Consider the following 7,536-nt stretch of genomic DNA (forward strand, 5'->3'; position numbering starts at 1 on the left):
CATTTGGGCTCGGATTGGGTTGATCTTGGTGTCGCTGGGTTCGTATTTCCGAGACGCTCAGTTTGACTGTAAGCTCGCTGAAATCGGAGTTCAGGTGCTCCCGGATTTAATTTTTGAGGTTTCCAACTAACTTTTGCCTCGAGATTCGTGCCCGATCAAGCTAATTTTGTGATGACGTATCAAGGGTAAACAAAATTTATTTTATAGATAAATTCATACAAAAAAGAAAAAATATTCAAGAATCTTTTGGAGCCCAAGATGAAACCACACAAGCCAGCACATTTTGTAAGCTCTTACTAAATTTTCATTAACTCCTGTTTAAAATCATTTTTGGACTTTCAATTGCAAAAAATTCAAATTGAAAGCACGAAGATTATAATTAAATATCCAAATTTAGGATAATTTATGCCAAGTTAAGAGTAAGACAAAAAATATAGATGGGTAAAGAAAAAAAAAAGCAATGAACATCCTTTAATTATTTTAAAGGGGGGTTTACATACATACCGCTTTATTTTATGCTATTTACATATCTAATACCTAAAATTTTAATATTTACATACCTACCACCCATAATATTAAAATTTTATATGAGTGATAGGAATGTAATATTAAAATTTTAAATATTAGATATATAAATAACATGAAATAAAGTGGTATGTATGTAAATCGCCCTATTTTAAAAACAGTAAAAGCTAACTATAAATGAGGATAAAATTTATATTACATATAGAAAAATGTAAAGGAATTGAATACATTATACCCATCGGCATGCCAGAGTGATCATTACTATCAAAATAACAATAAAATAATTGAATGAAGATGAACAAGCAAAGCCTTGATCATCCATCTAGCTTGGCATGACAATGATTTACATGCCATTAAAAAAATAACAAAAATCAAATTTAAAAAGACCAAGGCATCGTTTGGAACAACTTTTATACTACTTTCAAAAAAAAAAAATAGTACAAAAATTTTTTGGACTCGAAATTTTTGTGCTAGAAAGCTACTTCATAAAGCAATAAAAAAGCTGCCCCAAATGAAACCTAAATCAAGATAGTTTGAGATGAATGAAGAAATAACTAATATAATATATAGAAAGAGTTATCACGCTATATCATTAGGGTAATGTCAGACAATTGAGAGTTTTTGTCCGAATTATCAATGTACACATTATGCACATGCTACGTACACTCACAATTCGGACATAACTCTACGTCCAAATTCCGCGCGTAATAATTCTCCCAGACAATGAACATAAACAAAATTCGATGAATAGCGTAGATAGAGCGGAATATTCCCACAAATGTTGACTAATTATTGAGTATTAGAGATGATATGATTGTCTGCGTTTTCTTTTCAAATATCTAACCAAGTGATGTTAAAGCTGCTTTTAAGGTGTTAGACCTCAAACGAAACCTTTGTAGCCTGGCCAACTATGGCCGCTAAAGGTTTGAATATAAGTAATTCGGGATGGGCATTTTTTCCAATGTTTTACTCTCTTTTAGTCCCATAATGCGATATATTCAATGCTGGGGTAATTCAAAACGAGCATTTGGTATTACGTGTGTACAATAAACAATGGTATTTTTGGCATTGGTAAAGACTATTGGTGGAGGGCTGGAGGCACATGTGGGTCAGGCCTTGGTCTGCCATTCCAATCTAATCAAAATCATTCTATAATCGACCAGACAAGAAATTGAGGAGAAAATTCATGGACTGGTTAACTCATCGTTGGATCAAGATGAATATGGGAGATTTAAAATTTGACTTGAATTCTTCTAATGTGTAGTACAGTTTCAGCAGGATTTGAGCTTATCTTATTCGACATTCTTTCCACTCAGAATCAACATAACTGGCATATATTTTGTGTCAAATATGATATGGTATAACAAATTAAGAGAGAAAATGCAATTTTTAGAGCAATTTATAATGAGTAATAGGTTCTCCCTAAATAAATTTATATTTATACATATAATATGTTTTTATTTATGTTAATCACATCAGCATGCATTAAAATATTTAAATATTCACTAATTGATAAGGTTAATAAGTATTAATATGGTTAGATTTAGTTAGTAGGTTAGAGCAGGTCTATATACTTAATGGTAAAAAGATGGGAATGAAGTGCTTGATAGATAGATAATATGCCCTAAAATTCTTCGTCATGCCGTCGAAACTTTTATTTGAGAGTCTTAGGGAATCAAGGTGAAATTAACAAACCTCTGCGCTCTTAGAATCCACCTCATCTCCCTTCTCAACCTTGCATTTTATGGAGTATTCAGCAAACATGATAATTGCTTATCCCTCTAATGCTTTGGGTTGTATCAATTGGTGCGTTTGTTGATCCTCATCACTGGCTCAGGTGCTCCAATTCTCGCACAAAAAAATCTATAGTGTAACCATCTGACGCTTCAATCCTAACTTAGCTAACCCAATGTCTAGGATCTCCATCTTCATTTATTCTCGATCACATTGACTGTCACGCCTCCGAATATAATTTGAAAAAATTTGTATATTTTATCTTTTTTATAATGGTAACTATAGCTATCTAATTTCTTTCAATAATTAAATATCAGCATAAATAAATATATTGATCAAAATATTAATATACATCTAAGTTCATTGCCCAAAAATCATAAACATTAATCATAAATTATACAAATACAATATATTGTATGCCCACTTTTGAGCTCAAAAGAATAACTAAAAGATAAAATGACAATGAAACTAGAAGAACCATGTATCTGATCAGCTTCACACTTACAAACCTCTTCCATGACCTCAAATCATTAAACCATATCTTTTCAGCTTATTAAATCAGACAGATCACTAGTGTAATAATCCAAAAGTGTAAAATAATTTATTTAAAAAATATAAAAATTTAGAAGTAGTGTTGTGGTGCTAGGCCACTTATACTGTATTTTTATATTTTTTTTATTATAAATATCCATGTCTCACCCAACTGTTTCCCTCATTTTGTTGCATGGTCACGAAGAATTTGAAGGAGGAGAAAAAGAGAAAGGAGAGATATATCTTTGGGTCATATTTAATTGCCTAGCATTTTTCATACATATTTCGTTCAATTCATTATAAGTAACTATACTCTTACTTCTATTTTCAATGATTTTGATTTCTACAAATTCATCTCACCTAAATCTATCAAAAATACATTATATCATTATTTTATAAGTTTTCATCGTATAACTTTTGATATTTAGAAATTTGATCATTATGAATAATATGATATGATTTAATTGTTTTTTTACTAATTAAATATATGTATAAGAATTTTTGGATAAAATGAGTAGGGAAAAAGAAAGATTGAAAATATGTTGAAAAATTGTTATATTGTGATTTGACGTGATAAGATTGCATAGTAATATGTACTGAAATGATTGATATGATTGAGTTATGCAAGAATGTTTGCTACTAGTCTAAATCTGATATGATGCATGAATATGATGTAATGATTGATATTATATATATTATATGATAACCTAATGTGATACCATGAAGATTCGCGTGGTCCATTTATGGGAGTCAATGGATGGAATGTGGAATGGGAGTCATAAGGAGCTAGAGATTGAATGAAGTTATAAGGAGTCGAGCAATTGATTCATGTGATTCAAGGGGATAACACACTGATTGGGAGTTATAAGGGGTGATTGATTGAGAGTTATAAATGCAGTAGCAATATACCCTCTTATGAGTATATGAATATTTTGTTTATACTCATATTGTACGGATATTAATAATATGGACACTAACCACTGATTACTATTATTGTTTATTATTATTATTATAATGATTGACACTGAGGATATTATTATTATTATTATTTTGTTACTGATATCCAATATTGTTATTGATATTGTGTCTGTAACTGACAGATTGATATGAGTTAAATGGGATGATAATATTGAATGAAATTGATTGAGTGATAAAAATCGACTGAAAATATATATAACTAATTGATATATGATATGTTATAGACTAATTATTAATACATTTAACGGGTATATATACATTAATGCATGCATATATTTCTTTATATGATTTACAACATATTGTTATATTTTACATTGCATTAATTTATGCTATAAGATTTTGGTTAGTTGTTGGGTTATGTGCTCATTATGTAGTTTTACATTATTACACGTAAAGGTAAGGATCCTATAATATGAGGCTCCAGACAAAATGTATAATTCTTTTCGTTGTTCATTAGAAATTGGTAAGAAATGTTAAAATAAAAGGCAGATGCAAATCTTCCAATATAGATCCCAGAGCGTGACAACCCTACTACTTAACTCAAAGCACATAAAAAATAATAATATGCATGAAATTATTCAGTTTAAATGGTAGCAATCAATATGATAATGAATCTGTGCAGAAACAGTAAAACACATGTGGTAACAGTAAAGCCGATGAAATATTACAGTACATATGTCAAAATGGTAAGGATGTAAATCACCATTCTTTAAAACATCGTCATAGCGATATTATCAAAACAGTAAAAAAAATCATATGAATTAGTAAAGCGGAAGTATTTATGAAAACTATTAAAAATTTGTGACAATGCAGTACTATCAAAGAATCTTATAAGAGTATACATGATGTTCAATTGTTTTGTATCAAACTCAAATCAATATCTTAATCATATGCTAAATAACAATAAATCAATAACAATGAATCAGTAATAGTAAATCAATGCCTTATACATGTCCAAGCAGTCATATTAAACCAGTAAGAAATTCTGGCTTGTGTGGTGTTTTTGGAAAAATGACAACTAGCCAGCTTAATCCATGCCATCTTCCTTCCAGATCGTCTGCCACCTCATCTTTTCAGTTTATACAATTCACCAATAACTCTACAACCAAGAAACTTTTGCCTCCAAGAACTCTTGCCTCAATGGTGATCATGTTCATATTAAATGCCCATAATTCAAAATTTCTCTATGTTGATGGAAAGAATTATGGTAAAGGATTTTGTCAAACTGTGAATGTATATTTTAAGAACCACAACCACCCAACTCTATCTACACTAGGCATCTATTGAGACAACGTTGCTCCCACACTTGGTATCATTGTATTTTTCAGAATAAACTCTTTGCCAATAAAGTTGTTTGATAATCCAAAAATATTTGTGATCCTTTTGTCATTCCAATCACTTATGTCTGCTACTTAAGTCTTGATATGCATCCAACTCTCTTTCATCTTCAAGAAACCAACAAAGGCATGTTCTTTTTTAAATCAATATACATTTTTAATGGAGGGTGACATTTATTTGATTAAGGATTATCTTGGCAAATTTGATGAACAAATTTCTTCAATCACATTGATGTTGAATGACGTCAAGATGTTTGAAATAAATAGAAAACAAATTTGCATCATAAATAAATGATGGAATATAAATTAGGCAGCCCTTCAAGAATCATTATAGATTATCCTAGTTGCAATGGGGATAATTCATATGAATGGCTTGCCAAAGTTGACAAATTATATTTGTGTCACATCTATTCGATGTGTTGTGTGTTGTATATGAATAATCCAATATTGTGCCACTACTAATGGATGCATTTGAACAAACAACTCAAATCTTAGAATTCTTTCAAGCAAAATAGCCTTTGGTATTTTGCTCACTCCTCTTAGATATATTTGAGCATCCTCTTGGAATCTATAACCATTATGTTGAAACCATCAAACACACCAATGAAGATTAATATTTATAGAATGTTGATTATATCATCCCAGGTTATGACAGAAGAGATTAAAGAAGAGTTGGGTGTGCAAATGATTGAAATTAAAAATTTGTTTACAAGCTTAATCAAATACAATTATGATTAGCTAGATGACTACTAGATTCATGATCATGAAGAGGTATAAAAAAAAAATAATAATAATAATAAAAAAGATCATGAAGAGATACATTTGCAGAATTACAAATGCAGCGTTACACCATTATATGATCACGCCTATATGACTCGCAACTTCCCGCTTTCTCCAACTACCCTGAAACCCCCTTCTTTCAGGAGCTAAAGACCCTAGCTCCCGTATTCCAAAAGAATCCCATTTCTGATTTCCAAAGGGAGCAAGAAGAGAGCAGATATGGTAGAGTTGAAAGACTCGTGTCCGTGCTGCGGCCATAAGCGGCGGCGACAGGTGCTGGACCGATTGAAATCTTGCCCAGTGTCGTTCACGGGTGACGCCATTCCTCGTCCCGCAAAGTTTGCCCGCTCTTCATCCCTACCGTCACATTCCTGCGTCGCAGCCGTACGGGAGGATCCCCGCCTTAACGCCTCCGCCGGTCATTCGCCTGCAATGTCTTCCCTTGTTTTGCGACCGGCCACGTCGTTTCCAATTACCTTGAAAGCTACTCCCGAGCCAGATAAGAAAGAGGAGGAGAAGGCATGGTTCTCTCTCATCCCTGTTTATCCTTTTCTTGTTTAACATTTAATGGCAGCTCTCTAATGATTTTCTTAGTGAGAGCGGCTCGAGCTTGGTGAAAATCAAATCGAATTGATTTTTGTTTTTTTTATTTTTTCTGCGATCTTTTTGGCAGGTGGAAACATACAACGGCAAGAACGACAAGAGGAAGGTGAAGATCTGGGGAGGTGGAAGTGTTAAGATCACTATCAAGTGCAAGTGCGGTTCTGTGCAAAAGGTTGAATTTTGATTTACGATGGTGATGATGCCTCTGGGGAATGTTTGGCCGGTCGTGTGGGCGACTGGGCGTTGGGATTTCCTTGAAGCGCTTAAGTGCATGAGCGAGCGATCTTTAACATAGAAAAATTAGTTATTGGTCTTATTTTTTACATTTTAGACCAATTTCATATGATGTTTACTTGATCATATCCCAGCCAAGAAGCCTGAATAAGATGAGTACCTCCAAAAAAGTATTAGCATATAATTTTCTTTATTTTCGTGTATTTACTTCTAACATTGACATATAATTTGAGAAATTGAGGTGTAGGCAGGGCCGTTAAAAATGTAATAATAATAACTAAGCCGGTGTAAAACTTATTTAAAAGTGTGTGTTCTGATTAGTCCTATTTTTTAGAAATTATTTTGTGCGGACACACGGAAAGAACCGTTCAGTTTCTGTGAACAATAAAAGCGCAACATGAACTATTCTCTACCGAATGATTCTTTCCGCCTTATTTGCACATAAAATAATTCATCCCTATTTTTTGCCTAGCAAAGCTCATCTATTCTCATTGAATTGTTAGAGCCTTTTTTTCCTTGGAAGCTGAAGGATATTGCAGGCGGGTTGAATCTGATCGGGTATTATAGGTGGTAAGGTAAGAGTCATTAGTTCTTTAGTGAAGCATCCTATGCAGGAAAAAAATTGTTTCAGGATATCATGGCAAAAAAATAATTAAAATGAATCTTAAAGTCTTTGAGGTTAGTGTAATATCAATAATTATATATTTCACATATTTCAAAATAAATACAATAATTTTGAGACTTGTACTGACTATGTTTTGATCAATAATAACTTGACCCTATATTTTTCTTTTTACACAGCCAAAAAATGTCT

The sequence above is a fragment of the Dendrobium catenatum genome, unplaced genomic scaffold (assembly GCF_001605985.2).
Source record: "Dendrobium catenatum unplaced genomic scaffold, ASM160598v2 fragScaff_scaffold_853, whole genome shotgun sequence".
Lineage (NCBI taxonomy): Eukaryota > Viridiplantae > Streptophyta > Magnoliopsida > Asparagales > Orchidaceae > Dendrobium > Dendrobium catenatum.